The sequence below is a fragment of the Calonectris borealis genome, chromosome 2 (assembly GCF_964195595.1).
Source record: "Calonectris borealis chromosome 2, bCalBor7.hap1.2, whole genome shotgun sequence".
Classification (NCBI taxonomy): Eukaryota; Metazoa; Chordata; class Aves; order Procellariiformes; family Procellariidae; genus Calonectris; species Calonectris borealis.
Window position 1 is genome coordinate 44,589,913 of NC_134313.1, and position 18,217 is coordinate 44,608,129.

An 18,217-nucleotide genomic window follows, 5' to 3' on the forward strand; every position below is an offset into this window, starting at 1 on the left:
TTTCCATACATTTTTGAGAGTACTGCATAGCAAATATATGTAAGTCACATGTAAACAGACAGCAAAGGACATTTCAGCACTTCAGGTGAAAAGCTCAGTTTTCCACAAATTATACAAGATTTGCTTAAAAGTTTAGGAGTCAAACTAAGTTTTTCATGGACCACGGTCTGTGTATTCAGCTGTTTGATTCACAACCTGTGGCCAACGACTCTCTATTCTCCAAGGAGAAGCCTGGAAGAACTTCCATCAGGTGAAGTGTAAACATCCTGATTTTCCTCAAAGTCCTGCCTTTTCCATAGACTCCATTAGCATTCTCCTGAGTACTATCAACAGAAAAGGAGACATGGCATTCGGTACAAAATTCAGACTTCTGTTTTTTTTCTGCCACCTGTGCTAAAAAGAAAATACTTCCAGATAATGAATGTTTCCTAATTTCTCATGCACATATGTCCAGAAATTTCTCTTGTTTTCCAGTAGCAGGAGAAAGAGCTATTATTACACTCTTTCTCACTTTCAAGAGTTGAAATAGGGTCCCGTTTATTACACATTTCCATGGGATGATACCAGAAAGGTTAGGATGAACTAACTCATCCCTTATGGTAACAATTTCTTGTATGCCAATTCTTGTATGACATTCCTTGTCTTTTTCTTGTATTTCTTCTGTAAATTTTCCCTAATTATTAAATACTTTCTCCAGAGGCCTGAAAACAACTTAATTAGGGTTGTGTCCTTTCTATTCATTTTGGCCAGTAGGACAACCACTTGCAATCCTCTCTGCTGCTTTTTGGCCTAACACAGGGTAGTTCTTCTAAAGGAGTTAGACCTGGCCTCATCTGTGAAGCACCAGATAAATCGTATCTGAGACTAACCTCTTGTATGCAGGTTGATTATAAAGCACAGAGATTCTGTGGTGCAGACAGGTTAGAGAGCCAAAGTTACAGGATACAGGCTAGTTTCTTGTCCATGGGCTTCTGGCAAAAGTCAGAAAGTTAAAACTCAAAGACAGAGCATAGAAAAGACCTTCCTCTGGAGGAAGGGATGATGGATTTGCTGACGTTGCATACACTGTACATCCTTTTTGGCTGACAGAAACTTCATAAAGTTCAACAGCACAAATGCAAGGTCCTTAGGGACAGAAGAAGCCCCTGCAACACTACAAGCTGGGGACCAACTGGGGAGGGAGCCGCTTTGCAGAGCAGGACCTGGGGTGGAGAAGTTGTTGAACATGAGTCAGCAGTGCGCCCTTGAGGCAATGAAAGCTAAGCACATGCCAGGCTGCATTAGCAAGAGAGCAGCCAGCAGCTTGAGGGAAATGACTGCTCCCTTCCAATTGGCACTTGTGAGGCCACGTTTGGAGTACTCTGTCCCGTCCAGTTTTGGGTTCCCCTAGCACTAACATGCTAGACTACGTCCAATGGAGGGCCACCAAGACTGTGGTGACATGGCATTCAAGGAGGGGCTGAGGAAACCCGGTTTGCCCAGTCCGGAGGAGAAAAGCCTGGGGATGGAGGGGGATCTGATTGCAATCTTTAACTAATTAAAGGGGTCCTACAGGCAAGATGGAGCCAGACTACTCTCAGAGGTGCGCAGCCAAAGGACAAGAGGCAATGGCCAGAGGACAAGAGCCAATGGCCAAAGGACAAGAGGAAATGCTCAGCAAGTATAAGAAGAAAAAAAATTCAGGTAAGAGTTGTTAAACCCAGCCAGAGAAGCTGGGGAATCTCCACCCTCAGCTACTTTCAAAACTCAACTAGACAAGGCCATGAACAACCTCATCTGGCTTTTAAGTTAGCCCTGCCTGGAGCAGAGGGTTGGACTAGATGACCTCTAGGGGTCCTTTCCAATCTAAATTATTCTGTGATTCTATAAATAAGGTAGAGGTTGCAAGGAAAAGGACCTAAATCAAATTCAGGAGTGGCATGAGTCTTTCCTGTGCTGAGAGGAGAGAACAAGCCTGCAGACTGTTGCTACTGCTGACCTCTTAAGGGCTGGATGATTGAAAATCACTCCTGGATGCAGCAGAGCATGTGTTCCTGGCACAGCGCTTGCATTGAGCCATTCCCAAGTTTCTCTAAGCAGTGGCCTTATCTGGGTGGAGTGCTGTCAGTCAGGCATTTTTACCTTCAATTTTGCCTCACCCCTTGCCATCACAGTGCATTAAACCCAGCCTGTTAAAAAGACTCATCAAATTTCCACACTCAAAAAACAGGAGTATGATTTTTGCAATAATTTTAATTTTTTTAAATACAATTTTCATTTCTTGGGAATTCATTTTTATCTTTGATGGCAGAAGTGTTGCAAAAGTAAAATGTACCAATTACACACAAACTCCTATTTCTAACCTGAATTAGAACACCAGTCAGCAAGAAGAAACAAATGGACTCACACTAGAAATACTCTCCTCTCTTTCTTTTAGCTAAAAATCATGCTACTTAAGATAAATAAAGAGCCATACATTTCATTACTCAGATGACTTCAGAAAGTAATAGGCTGGAGTAACAACATTTTTCATGTTGGGTAATTAAACTGGTGGAATGTATAGCGTAATTACTAATAAAAAAAAAGTTCTGATACATTCCTTAGAAAAGTTTTACTCCACTATCAGCCACTCACCCGACACACACAACCCCCCTTACCTGTATTGAAACAAAACGTTTTACACTGATTAAAAAAAAATAAAATAAACTATTGAGTCTGATTTTCAGACTAGTCAGTTGGAGACAAAAAACTTTTTCATCTGATAATACCTACCCAACAGACTAATAACGCTGTCTTTTCCTAGCAAAAAGTATTGGAGTTTGGATTTTCTTGCTGTAAGTAAGGACACATAAACCTTGAGCAACCTTGTACATGCAAGTAGTTCTAGTAATGTGGCTTCTCTTGGGTTTAAGTTGTTTCCTGCTCATGTTTCATAGGGTTGGGGCCTATGAGAAGAGCAACAACCTATGGCAACAATGACAAGAAAAGGCTATGAGTAATAAATTCAATAGACTTTTTAGGATCATGCATGTTTCATGAACAGTCCGTCACTCCATTGTTTAAGATCTCCAAATTTTCACATTTTGGAGAAGATCCTCATTTTTATCTCTCCGGCACAGAAATGTTGTTTTGTCTTGCATTTCCTTATATTCAGAATTTGACATTGACATGCCACAGTTAGTCATTTTTGCTTGTAGGAAACAAAAATCAAGAGAAACATGTATACTATAAAATTATCAGCAAGCCTGAGAACAGGCTTGCGATGGGAAACTCCATCATCCTGGTCCTCATTCAGCCTGAACCGCTGCCTGTCCACGCAGAGCTCAAACTCTGAACACCCATATTGTGCTTATGATGATCCAGACTCAGGATATCTTCCTGGGACTGTAATATCATACCTGATCTGTCCAGATTGTGGGAAAGGAAGGTCAGATCACATCACACTGCAAGTGTGATCCGCCTTTCCCCTTAGCACACGCGGCTGAAATCAAGCACCCAGTGTGAACGTGGGCATGCATCGCACGGATGGCTGACAAGCTGAGTCTCAGGCAGGCTCATGGAAACAGCCTTACCTGGCAGTGGAAGTAGCCTCAAGCTGGTCAAAATCTCAAATCTCTGATCAGGAAATGTGTCCTCTGTTCAGCAGGCGACCATTTTATGAACTTCATGAAAATATTCTCTAATCAATCGGTTTTGTTTTCAGCTTGATTTTGGGTTCAGTTCCTCACTAGTCATTACTCTATTTTCTTACAGTCAAGTAAGTGCCTACTCTCTGAAATATGTTAAAATGAGCACTTTCAGACAGAAAATTGTCCTCTTCATTTTCAAGGGGATCAAACTCTTAGCATTTTCTTGGCCTTTAAAACTGGGAACTCAAAAAGACATGCAAACATTACATGCGACAAGACATGGAAAGAAAAGACTGCTAATGTTAGCTCACGTACCCCTAGCTCTTGCCTAAGTAGACTCCAGTGTCCAGCAAATCACACGGATCTTAGTGCATGCTGCCACATTCCAGTCCTTTTGCAATGCATGGCAAAAATCCCAGTGATTTGAATAGGAGTAGGTTTTAATGCAAAGTTGGCAAGCCTGGAAAAAAATAAAATAAAGCAAAAGTATTTTTAAGTCTTCATGTTAGAACAAAAAGCATCTTAGAGGCTCTATATTAAAAGTGAAAACTGAGGCTGGAACTTAACTCCAGCTTCATGCGTACTTCTAACCTTTATGCCAGTATACTGACCAGTTTCTTTAAATACAATAGAAACTCTGCCACTTTGAAGATAAGCCCTCACAGTTAGCTTAAAACAATAATTCTGTACTTTCTTTCCTGTTTCTAGATTTATTTTAAGTATTAGTATAAAATGTCAGAGTCTGATAGCAGCCAGATCAGTTTGTATAAAAATCGACTGCCTGTTTGTAGTATATTACGGGCTATATTTGACACAGGAAAGCACTTAATCATGAATGCTATCAGCACACCACACCCATCTTTGTAAGTGCCTTATAAGCTAGATTTATCACCATGAACTTGAACTGGATAGAGACAAGTAATAATGAATAATGCAAACTCCTTCTGCGGAGGTAGGGTTAAAGGTGTATTATCCACAATACGACTGCCAGATTACAGTTCAGAAGCCGTGCTCGTTATCTGTCAGCGGCTCAGAGGCATCAGGACCAGCTCTCTCTCACTTTGGATTGATGTCCAGAGGACTATTTCCACTGGAGTCATCAGGCCCAGATAAACAGAGTTCAGATAAAAGACAGAAGAATCTGTCTCAAATATATGATCACACAGATTCTGCCATTTCAGGTATTTTATATCTTTTGGCTCATTTTATTTGCACAACAGATCTGATGGCCCTTCAAAGACTTAAATAAAACCTGCAAACCCCTTTGCCACGCATTAAGTTTGATTTTATTTCACGTCTGATTTTTTACCTTTATTCTAGCTTTTGAGTTCCAATATACCACTTTTTGGATGTGTACACTTCAGAAACATCCTGAAAAATGCACGCGTTACGTAGGGGACAGGACCTTCCTCCTTTTCTCTGTTGACTCATGCAAAGAGTACCGCTCCCTCCTACAGAGGCTGCCCCTCTGTAGAGCTCCTCCACCCCTCTGCGTTTCTGTGCCTACCACCACACAGAAGCTTTTCCAAGCTCACACACAGAGTCAGCAATGGAGAGGAAGCTGAGCCAGCATGGCCAAACAACTTAAGCCGTTCCCCCAGCTGCCCTCTCCTGCCCTTCTCATCTCCCCAGCTCCTGCTAGCAGCATTCCCCAGAGAAGGGAAGGATTCGGGTGGCTGTAGGGGCTGCCTCTCCTCTGGGCTGCCTCTGACCCCCTGCCCACTTCTTCCCTGCCACCACCATGCTCTACACCAGCCAGCCCACGGGGGACAGAGGACAGAGCGGTGCAGCAGGAGCCCCATGGGGCTGGGGCTGGACCAGAGATGCCCTTCTGCCCTTGGCAGAGCGTGTCAAGAAACCAAAACCTTTGCAAGCAAAGCAAGCAAAGAATGCTACCAAAAAATCACAGCATTTGCAAAAGCTAATTGGGGAGTAAGTTGTGACAGTCACTTTGAGATATGCTATGGACATTAACACACACTCACTACTGAATACACACAAAAAGGAGCCCCGTTACCTATTTATGACAGTTGTTCACAGCAGCCCAGTTAGGAACCACATTTTAAAATCTGAGCCCTTGGGTATTGCCTTGATTAAAAGAGAGGAATTTTGGCTGGTTTTTATTAATATATTAGTTAAACCTAACTCAATCGCTTTTTCTTATAGAGGAAGACAAAGCTTTTGACCCTGTATATGCTCACAACTTAAACGATACTTACTGGAATAGTGCTAAACCATAAATGCTTTGCAAGTAAATGCACCTGCAGGAGTGTTACACATTTGTGAATCCCTTCACCCTTCACAAATGCCTCTAACTCAAGCTAGAACAGGAAAGCATGCTGGAATATATTTCAGCAGTTCAAAAGAAATGCTGAAATATACATAGAAATACTGATTAGGTAGAGCATTGTTTTCTCTCTGGTGAGAAACACCCTGGAGTTTCCAAGGATCAGTTTTATACCTTGTCTGAAAGATGCCTCCTTCAGCGGATGGTGCCCATCATGTGTGGTGAAGGACTTCTCTGTGGTGACTCAGGGGGCAGCGTGCCACCTTCCGCGCTGAATCACCAACGCTTCCCGGAGCGCCCATGTATTTCCAGGTGGCCCAACCTTGCCAGCTTGGGATGAGGTAATATGGCTGCGAACTAAATAAAAGCAGAAACCACTGAATTGAATTCAAAGGGATATGGCAGAGTGATATATTTTGTATTTCAATAAATTAAGATCATTCTCATTTGGGGACATGAGTCTTTCCCCACCACGCAGGACAGACACCCATCCATTCAATAAATTCTTTTTCGATGTTGCTAATAAATAATTTTTATTAAATTAGTGAATTCTGTTGCTTTACTCCCTTAATACATTTATTCAGCTGCATAATGCTGTACCTGGAAGAAATAATGTGTTTGGTACTGCTAATGACAAGTTTGAGCACTGAACAACAACAAGACACTAGGAAGTGTGTCCTAGGAAGTGTGTCCTTGATCTCATCATTCTAGCCCTAACCATTTTAGTCACCATACAACTGATTAACATCTTAAAAAAATACAGATACATTGTCAGCTGAATCGGGCAACCAATACTGTGGACTGACAATTTATTCATTAGAGGTAGTCATCCACAGTTACCAGATCTAAGCTCAAAACAAGGTACAGAAGGAAAAAAAAATCTATTAATGAGACACCGTTGGTATTCAGGGCTTTACATTACATGAGACATTAAATTAGAAAGAGAAAAATCAGGATAAAAAGATGCACAGAGCAATCAAGATCGTAAATCAGCTCAGTCCGGGTAGAGGAGACTAACAAGTAGCTTCAGAAAGAAGAGGGCTAAAACTCTGAAAAATCTCACTGAAAGCTCAAACAGTGGTTAAATACAAGGATTTTGAAAGTTTGGGGATTCTACAATAGACCTTACCCTCCAGGTAATCTGTAAGTTTCCCCAAAGTACTTTTTAAGAAAATAGTTCAGATATGATGCATTACACTTGGAGGTACACAAAACAGTAAACCCACAGACAGATAAATAACAGAAAATAAAGGCAGTACTTGTGAAGTGGGAAAGCTTAAATTCGCTATTAAACTAATGGCAAACAAATGGCCACCAAATTAAATGGCAAAAGCCTATTTTTTTCATACAGGTAGCATTAGAAAGAAATATTAATTAATCCTAGCTCATTAAATTGCTGAGCCATCTCAGCCACTGCTTACCCACAGATTCCTACATCTGTCATACCTGCTGTGAGCTGCTTTTCAGGGTTTTGTGGCCAGATTTATCCTTAAGGATACTGCTGTAACCTACAATTAATGACACAGAAACAGAAAATAAAGGATTATGTCTAATAATCACTTCTAAGGCCACAGAGATTGATTAGCCCTCTTCATGACATAGACAGCTGGACATGAGCCAGCAATGTGCGCTCACAGCCCAGAAGGCCAACCGTATCCTGGGCTGCATCAGAAGAAGCGTGGCCAGCAGGTCGAGGGAGGGGATTCTGCCCCTCTACTCTCCTCTGGTGAGACCCCACCTGGAGTACTGCGTCCAGCTCTGGGGTCCTCAGCACAGGAAAGACATGGACCTGTTGGAGCGGGTCCAGAGGAGGACCATGAAAATGATCAGGGAGATGGAACACCTCTCCTATGGAGAAAGGCTGAGAGAGTTGGGGTTGTTCAGCCTGGAGAAGAGAAGGCTTCAGGGAGACCTTATTGCAGCCTTTCAGTACTTAAAGGGGGCTTATAAGAAAGATGGTGTCAAACCTTTTAGCAGGGCCTGTTGTGACAGGACAAGGGGTAATGGTTTTAAACTAAAAGAGGGTAGATTTAGACTAGATATAAGGAAGAAATGTTTTACAATGAGGGTGGTGAAACACTGGAACAGGTTGCCCAGAGAGGTGGTAGATGCCCCATTCCTGGGAACATTCAAGGTCAGGTTGGACGGGGCTCTGAGCAACCTGATCTAGTTAAAGATGTCCCTGCCCACGGTGGGGGGGATTGGACTAGATGACCTTTAAAGGTCCCTTCCAACCCAAACTATTCTATGATTTTATATTCTATGTTTTTTTTCTTTAAAGTGAACTTGCATCATCTTTTTATCTGTCCCCTTTGGTGTAGAAAGCAGATCACCAAAATGCCTCAGTTTTCATTGAGGCTTAAATGTTCCCCCAGAGAAACTGAAGATCAGCTGGAAAGGGGTTTTACATCACTGATACCTGGGAGATCAGGGGCCTGAAATGAAGGCCTAAGAAGTCCCTTTCAAATTTATGTTTGTATATTGCTGTTCTTACCTTCTATCACCTTGCCAGGCAATACTGCAAAGAGCAAAGGCTTCACCCCTGCCCTGAGCGCTTGGTGTGTAATTCAAGGGGTGAAGCAATAGTGACAGCCCTAAAAAAGGAACAGAGAGCTGTCAGAAGACATCCCCACTGGCACATGAACCGAGCCTGGCTCCAAAACCCACATATGAGACAAATCCATGTCACTACCTCAACGCTGCTGCTCTACTACCCTGCTTGATGCTACAGGCTCTGGTACCTACCCCAGGCTGTAACGCACCAGTATCAGCTACCCCAGGGTCTGTCCGAGGACTTTGTTCTTCACATGAAGGTGTCCAGTACCCACAACAGGACCGCTCGCTCCTGCTGCTCTGGCACACACACTTCCATGCACTTTTAAATCCCTCCCTGCAGGAAGGAAAACACTGGGAGAGGTCCCTCTCCAATGTCATCTGTCCAGGCTTTCTTCCCCCTGGCAATCTGGAGATGGTGGCTGCTGCTCCCCAGACCACCCATGTCCACTCGTCCTTCTCATGGAGATAGCCTGGGTCTCGGGGAACAGACATACCCATTGGCATCTCCACAAAGAGCCATCAAGAAGAGCATGTGGCTGGGTGCCTACAGCTGCACGCTCCAGCTGTGGTCCTCCTGGGCTGGGGGGGGCAGCTGTTATGGGGTGGGACTGCACTGCTCCTTTCAACCAACTGCCCCCACAGCCCCCGTGACAGGCCTGCTCACGCAGCCCTGTGCCCAGCACACCAGGGGTTAGCGGGGGCACTACGGATGCAACACTCCCTGCTTTTATTTCTCTAGTGAGGACCTGCAGCTGGACATCATGCTTGGGGCCATCCTTTTTCTGGGGCTGGATAAATACAGAGGGAATGGGAGATGATGTCTAACCCCCACAAAGCGGTAATGTGCCTCACAGAAAAGTAAAGTGGCAGGCTCAATGCAGAAGAGCTACTCAGCATGTAGTGGTCTCTGTGGCTTCCCTAAATGCAATCCAGCATTTCTAGTATAGGGCAAGCAGCAGAGAGGGAAAAATCAAGTACACCCAACTATAAGAATTTTGAAGGTGCAAGTAGATCCTTATAAAGCTACTCAAACAGTTCATCTCTTTTGTCCAGCACCAGGGTGCATGAATAAAAAATGCCTTACAGATCCAGCACGGGGTACTTAACGGCTGTCAGTATGCAGAACTGGCCACCCCAGCACCCTACAGATACATGTCCAAGAAATGCAGTATTCGACTGCCAGTGCAATGTTAGTGATGGCAGGCATGACTGGGTTATGTGCTGTACTTTTTGAGGCATGCTGACACTGCCCCAGTTGTAGAAATCGTAGAATAATAGAATCATTTAGGTTGGAAAAGACCCTTAAGATCATCGAGTCCAACCATTGATCTAACCTCCACCACTAAATCCTTTCCATTTGATTTCTCAGCTTTCATTCCTGTATTATTATTATTTCAGCTTAGTCAGAAAGTCTTTCAGGGACAAGCAAACCCCAAATTTCTGATTTTAAAAAACAAACACAGAAAAGAAACACAAGCAGAGGAGAAAAAAAATCAGGAGGAAAACTAGCTTTCCTTTATGCACTACAGCACAGTCAAAGCAAAACACACACCCACGCTCCCCCCCACTTTGTAGTTCACTTTTAAGTCGTGCCGTGTCCAACAGCTGGAAGCTGTCTCGCCGTTGGACTGTGCACAGGGATGTGCCAGAGATTCCCTCTTACTCCCTTGGGTGGGATGTAAAGAATTCCTCTCCTCATAGCTGGCATTCCTGTTGCACTGAGTCACTTTATAAGCGAGACAATAACATACAAGTCTTGTTCAAACACTCATGGATAGATACTGTCATTTTTGTCTAATTATATAAATATGACAATGTCCATTGGATATGGAGCTTCCTGGCCAAAACCTGTATTAAAAACAGAGTAGCCCATGCTCATCACCTACAGTTAAGAGACATACTTGGGTGTTCTTATCCCAACTTCCCAAGATTAATTATTCAAGACCGAGGAAGGAGATTCAAATTTGCAGCATATCTATTGAAATAAATTTTACTTCTGGAAGATGCAGGAGTTGGTAATATGGTCACCTGCTCGTTCCCCATAGTAGCAACCACCATAAGCACAGGGGTCTGTTGTGTATTGTTCCTAAGCACAAGCCCACCTGATGCTCTACCAGCAGCTTTAGAAGAACATGTCATCTTGACTGACTGTCATCTTGTACTGCAGTGGTGGGGTAGAAATAGAAGGGTTTGGGGTTTTTTTGGGGTTAGGGCTTTTTTTAGGTGATTAGTTGGAAATACAAACATAAGTCAAAACTGAATATGGGTCACAAGCTGCCAAAGTTGTATTTCTACTCTGAAGACATTATTAGAGATAGTTGAAAACAAATATCGCTGTTATCTCTGTCGTCACTGTTAGGTGAGATTCTGGTGGAACCCAGTGCAGACAAGAAGAGGAGGGGAAAGAGATGGCTCTGATCTTCAGTTTGGGTTCTGTTTATGAACAACCCACAAAAATTGAGATGTTTGCATTTGTGGTTCTGGAGCAAACTGAAATGAAAGAGAAATCTTAACTGCATAATTAGACTTTGGGGTTTGGACCAATTTCCCCCTGCCTTGCCAGGCTGAGGTTGTCAATATTGGTGATTATTGTTCATCTGGGTTATGAGACTGTATCTATTAGGAGAGCATCAGAGCTCTGCGTGCGCCAGAGAAACACTGGGGTGTCAGACCTGTTTCATGGTGTGAGGTAGTCATCCGTGATTGGGTTATGCTTTATTATACTCCAGAGATCTAAGCAAGCTTCTCCTTGTACCTTTGCTCAGACGAAGCTTCCTCCTTTCTAGGCAGATCGCCCCACTAGAAAACCCTTTCTCCTCTCAAGATTAATTAAATGTGTCAGCTTTTCATTATCTGGGTTTTAGATATTTTATTCAGCTTTTTATAGCTTGTTCCTTTTTTTTGCCCTGGAACCTGATGGAGGAAATTTGGAATTACAGGATAGCAGATCCAATTTAGCTTGTACTCTGTGCAGAGTAAGGCTATCTTGCCATTCAAAATAATATTTTCCATATTATCTATGGAAAATAATAGGATTAATTGCTCAACAAAGTAAATTTTTGCTTAAAGTAGTTTACTGGTATTGTAGTCCATGAGTGAGAGGCACAGCTCCTCTACAGAGCAGCCAAAACTCTGTTGATCAGGCCAGACTCTTAGAATATTCCTTAAATTCCTGGCCGCATGTCTCAGGGCCACTTTGCGGTGGTCCAGCCTTTCTGATTTTACATACACAAAACCCAACAACTGCAGTCCCCCTACAAGGTCTTGGTTTCATCAGTGCAGAACAGGAATAATTTTAAAGTGCAGAAAAGTTTAGTGGTAAGCAAACATAATTTTTCATTCAGTCTATCCAATCCCCATCCAAGAGCCAAGGCCCTCCAAAAATTGACTCTGCATCTAACCACTTATCCACACAGGAATTTGGATTTTGGATGACTGGAAATATATCAACACATTTCACACAGAGATAAGAGCTCTATCTTCTGCAAGAAAACTATATGCAGAGTATCCATGGGATAAGCTTTGGGAGATATTTTACTATAAAAAGATGGATTTACAAGTACACGCTTATAGATACTAGAATATGCTAAAAGGGTATTGGTGCATGGTATAGGCTATCTTTCACAGAGTAGGCATCATTTGTGTTCAGAGTCTTTCTAGGCAAATCACTGGCGTTTAGCCAAGTAAAATTTTTTAAACACAAGAAAAATGAAATCACTCACTGGAACTAACCTACTGATTCACTTGTGGTCACTTTTACCACTCAGTCCAAATGACTCCTTTTCCTGAGCTGGCCAGGATTACAAGGTACCAGCCAAGGCCAGGCTCTGCAGAGCTGCTTGGGAACGGGACACAAGCAGTAGGTGAGGAGCTCGCTGGGGAGTTGGGCTGGACCCTGCTGAAAGAGGTGCTATTTATTTATCCAATCTCTCATTAAAATACAAAACTTCGGTTACAATGCACAAACACACACAAAAGATAAGCTAATTATTTAAGTAATGTTTACTTACCTAGTACAAAATAATTTTTATACGTACCTTCCAAAAATCCTAAATATCTTCTTGCTGTAAAAGACTACACACAGCTAAGATAACCCTTTCTTTGTTCCTCTTTTTCTTTTTTTTTTTAGAAAAACAAAATAAAAAACCAGAGTGCAATGTAAGGAGTACTGATATACAATATTATATAGTAAGTACATGTCCTTTACAGAAAACTTTCATGTAGCTTTTAATAGCACAGCAATTGCAGCTCTACAGCCCACCTAAGGCGCAGGTGCCATGCCATGACTGCTGATGGCTCTGGGCCATCTGGTTCCACTGGTCACGATTTCAAGAGCCATTACACAAAATCTCTGCCTTGCCTCACTGTATAACGAAAAAAAGACTTCTCTAGTATTTTTGTTGTTGTTCTTCCTCCTTCCTAGTGAAGTTACCAGTAACATTACATCAAGCATGGATTTGATGTGGTAACCGAACCTCTATTAAGGGAGAATTTTGTATTGCTCAGTTTTTTGGATTCAGAATTAGGCAGCTAAGAAAGATGTTGAAAACAATCCTATTTGCCCACTATAATTACACTATACTGATAACAAGTGTCCATCAACATGCAAATGTAATAAAAAAGTGCCAACTTCATTTTTTCTTAAACATAGAAGTAATGGGTAATAAGTTACTCCAGTGACCACATTCCATAGGGAGAAGTGATTCATGGCTATATCCCGCTTAAATTTCCTGCAGTTTCTCCTTTCTGCCTCTGTATGTTCACATTTGATTTTGATGCTGCAGCTAACATTGTTGTGACTAAAAATCATCTAGTGTTTCCTATCTACATATGAAGCCCTCTATATTAAAAAAATGGTCCTTTAATAAAGAATGTAAAGATCTTGTTTCACTTTTTATTTAAAATGTTTTGCTTTTATTCCTGTTTGAAAACACAGAATACATTCTGCTGCAAACTTCTCAAGGCTACATGGTTTTTTTGTAGATTTTGTGGGCTCATTTACCAGTGACTTGTGCATGAGCCTGCAAGCAGGAGCAGGTCATGCAAGGCTCCAGATGCTTCACTCACAACACTGTCTTTCTAAGGGAAATGTAGAGCAATGTATCAGCAAGAAGGTTGAAAAAAACTTAAGATTTCTTTGATCAGGCTCTGATGCACTCATTTAGTGCTGACAGGAGCCTTAATGCTGGGTGTTTCTCCAATACTTCTCCACTTCATCAGAATAGTGGTTTTGGTCCTTTCCCCTGAATGATCTCTTTTAACCAGATGGTGGGTCTGTGGGAGTGAGCAGCTTCTACACACACTCTCCTCTCTGCAGCCAAAAGAAGGGGTAACAAGGAATAGCCATGATATGCTTCTAAACACAGCAATTGCTGCTTGCTATCATTACAGCCATTATATGGCTCAGTGCTTGCTCCAGGTTGCTCTACAGATAGTATCATAGGAGCATCAGTGGACGTTGCACTAAGGACGCATTGCGCCAGACTCCTCCTCTGTTGATAATGAAGATCTGGCCACTACGTTCAACACGATAGAGAAAACCAGATAAATCCTGCTCTGAAATGGAAATCAAATTCTCGTGATCACCTGAATATTTCTTCAGCCCCCCCCCCCTTTCTCCTTTCTAAAAATGTTTTTTTCATGAGTCCCCTTTACATAAGCATTTTAGACAGCTTTACCTGCATTTTGTCTTATAACCCTGTCATGCTTGCTGCTCCCCCCTTTCTTGTGCATGTGTGTGTGCTTTTGTTACTTGTATTGTATAAGGTGCCTTGGGATATTCGCATCCTGTGCATTGTGTGGCATTGTGTTGAATAGGAGGTACAGAAATTAAAAGCAGGTCTCCTCCTACCCACATATGCCTTTTCTTTGCAGGTTTTCCTGGAAGTTTTGTGTGGGGAGGGAAGGGAAGAGGTAAAATATGACTTGGCTGAGACTGCCGGATGCTGAATCAGCTGCGATTGCCTCACGTTTTCCTTTCTTTTAAAATAAGGGGTACAGTTTTCAAAAATGCCCATCTGACTTCTCTACAGGCCCTACCCAGCCCATCACTTCTCAGTAAGTCACTTTTAAAAAATGGTGCATATGTTTCTAAGTCACACAGGCACCTTTAGAGAACATCTTTATAATGCCTTCCTCCTAGGTCTAGAGACTATGTGCTCTGGGATTGCAAGAACCTGGTGCAGCTGCTGCAGGCTACCACAGCGCTTATGATCAGGCACAACTAGTTTTCGCTTTCCCAAAATATTTTTTGCAAAAAAAGGAGATAGCCACACTCATTAACTCACCACCACCCCCCCCCCGCCCCGCAAAGCCCCAAAACACACAACCTCTTAAAGCATAATTTCCACTGCACTGCTCTGGTTAAAGGAGCTGACGCCTAAAGTGCTGGCTCCTTGCTGCTTGCACCTACACACACAGGCACAGATTGCTCTGACGAGGCTCGTCAGTGATGGCGTGGTGATGCAAAAGTCAATGAACAGAGGAGCACTTCAGGAACAGCAAACAAGGAGTGCGGCATCAAAATCCTACAAGCCCCAGAGAGCACCCTTTTCATAAGACTTACAGGTCCTGAGGTTGCAGACAGATGAAATCAGCCATTGGTTAGGAGCTGATAGCACCTCTGTGGAAGCATGTAATCTATTTTTAGCAGGGGTCAGTATTTTGCTTTCACAGCATCCCTATCTTTAAAAGAAGGGAAGAGTTTGATGCCTTTTAATTAAAGGACACACAGCCCTATAGCATTCAACCACATCCATTGTGCTCATCTTTCAAGGCTGTTTCCCTGTTGTGCACTAACTCATGCAGATAAAGGTTCATCCAGTCTTGCTCGCTTCCTGAGGTAGCTACTGTGATTGAATACCTGAAACTCTGGCAGAAGAGCAGAGGAAAACGGAGTGTTAATGAGGGCTGTGCCCTCCGAGGTGTACAAGAAAAAGAACTGGTGTCTGACAAGCAAAGCCTTTGCATTCAAAGGTGAGAAAAGTAATTGCCAATTGCTATCTTTCTTCTTTCTGTGTATATATTCACCTGATACTGCTAGCTTTCGAGGTCTTGATAGCTGGTTTTATAGGCTCTCCTAAAGGTTATTAATTCTTCCTACGCTGTTCCCAGTTAGATGGAGTACCTTATAATATAACTTCCTCATTAACATCAAGAGCTGTGATTATACAGTTGTGTTACCAAGGGCTTCAAAGACATGAAGCCTAAATATAATCTTACAGTACCTTGTTACAATACAAAGCACATCCTCTAATACATTTTTTTGTTTGCATAAAATGCAGCACAATAATGGTTCACTTGACCTTTGCCCCCCTGTATAGTTCATTTTAACATTGTTTGAGGAGCACAGAGTTTGCATTTTGCAGGGCACAGGTGCTCTGCCCCACACTGGAGGCTGAGGCTCAACCCGGCGGTGCAGTGCACCGCTTCTCCCCCCCAGCAGCTGGACTCAGGGGATTGCCTTTGTGGTCCACCAGGAATTTCCTGTGATAGAATATCAGAAACCTACTGGTGACTAGTAGGAGGTGACTTCACAGGGCAAAAGTTCTCTCCCTACAATAAACATTCTCAGCGCCGCTGTGGAGATTTCCTACACAGGCCTGACAGCCGCGAGCTACTTGTCATCTCGACAGGGAATGGCTCAGGGAAGGGATCGTCGTCGTTCGTAAGCATTTGTCACCTTAAAAGTGAAGCTGCGCTCCTGCTGCCAATTTATTAGTGCCTCCTAAGAAAAGGAAGAATTCAAACTACCCATGCTAATTAAAAAAAACCCAACCATTTTGACTGAAAAGACTTTTAAAAATATACAAATCCACAGTCAAAGACAAAGTATACTGGTATCTATAGGTACCATGATACACATGCAGTGCATATATACCAAATGTCCTGGCATCTATAGGTACTGTGATACACACACAGTCCATATATACCATATATCCTGGTATCTATAGCTACCATGATACACATACAGTCAGAGAACTAATACAACAATTAGGAAAACACTGTACTTTCTCTGTAAGGAGGTTTCCTTGAGAAAAACCACAGGGATATTCAGCTGCCAGATCTCTTGCAGGGGACTGTCATTTGGAGGATCCAAGTAGTAAATCTGAGCCTGACATAATTCCCTTGGCTAAAACTACTACGAGGACTGTCAGGGGCACTAGATTCATTTGGCTGGTTGAAATAATGTGCAACTGGGCAGACTGCAGTGAAGTTTACAGACCGAAATAGCTTTCGGGAAACAATACATTAATTTCCTGTGGAAAATACATCTATTAAGATGGAGACTAACCCTGGTTAAGTCCAACACGGTAAAAAAGCATGCTGTAAAGCTTGGAAGAAAATACAGCTCAGTATTGGCTTGGAAGTAAAAAAATACTGAAAAGTAATATTATCCTCAGAATCAGGGCTGTGCCAGGGTCTTCCTTGGTAGAGGCAGTGAGAGAGAGCAAAGATTACAGAAGGTATCTTTAAGCTGTCCCATGAACTCCTGCACATACTCCAGCATTTATGCACAAAGCCTGCAGCCATGGCCTTCACCATGCACTTTCTGAGCAGGTTTCCTGTCCGCTGGAAAAAATTAGATCCAAAGCAATGCTGATTTATTTTGCTTCCAAAATCTCATCATCAACTAGTGGCCATTTCCACAGGTGAGTCTTCATCAGGGCTGGACAGAACAGATCTGTCTCACATCTTGCCTTGCTCTGCAACTAATAGCACCACATCAGGAAGAAGAAAGGAGAAAAAGGCAGTAAGAAACCTGTAGGAATACTCAGCAACACTGGAGATGTTTGATGCTGCACTCCTTCTTTGCTCTTTCTTTGTTCCTGAAGTGCTCCTGTATTCACTGACATTTGCACCACCACAGAAATGACTGGCCTGGTCAGAGCAGTCTGTGCCTGTACACATAGGTGCGAGGACCAGGGGAGCAGCTCCTTTAAGCATAGCAGTGGGGAGGAACAAAGCCCTGCTTTTAAGAGTTGTTTCTCCTTATATTCTCAGATAAACTTTTCTTTTTCCTCCAGCCATGCACAACCTTTAAAACAGCATGATTTCTATGAGAGCTCTGACCATTCCCTCTTGGAGGGCTTAGTTCAAAGAGATAACATCCGCCTTACCCCACAATCTGTTAATGATGCCCTGGGAGACAAGACCACATTATTTGGCCTCAGTGTACTCACCAAACTTCTAGTGGCAAATAGATGTTCGTGCTGAGGGAAGACTAAATCCTTCTGTCAAATACTTTTTTTTTTGTGATCAAGGCTGATATTTTTAGTCTCAGCGACTGAATTTCCAGTCAGTCACTGTGTACTCAGGAGGAAGAAACCAGTTTGGTTAGCTTTTTTTCTGTTTCTCAGCAAGCAGAACACTGTATTCCATTTCTGTGGACCGTGACATCCCATGGCACATTAAAAGCCTTATTCAAACTGCAAGACAGCCATATTTTACACTCAGCAGGAGACTCTAGGAGGAAGTATGAGGCCAGGGTTATTCTGACTCTGGACAGCTTGTCAAACTGGGAGCTAGGAACAAAGCTTAGGACATTCTCTGCCGGTTCATGTGATCCTGAAATAAGTAAGTAGAAGATTGCCTCAGCAGGGATTTTCTTTATATTACAAGAGACTCTGCATAGAGGAAGGTTTAAATTCAGAAGTAGCTGAACCTGACCTTGTCCTTTTGTTCTGAGTCTCCATCCATTGCACAGTATCGCAAAACCTGTGGAAACGCCAAGGGTAGCTCTGAAATAAACAGGATTTTATTTTGT

The 18,217-nt window shown here is 42.6% G+C and overlaps 1 long non-coding RNA gene across 1 annotated transcript; it reads right to left on the bottom strand.

The window, feature by feature from the left end:
• Nucleotides 1-609: 609 nt before the first annotated feature.
• On the bottom strand, nucleotides 610-14,770 carry LOC142078775 (uncharacterized). The gene is made up of 3 exons (XR_012672343.1): nucleotides 12,184-14,770; nucleotides 6,070-6,252; nucleotides 610-4,068 (listed from the first exon to the last, which is right to left on the bottom strand). It is a non-coding gene; the product is annotated as an uncharacterized LOC142078775 (long non-coding RNA).
• Nucleotides 14,771-18,217: the final 3,447 nt, after the last annotated feature.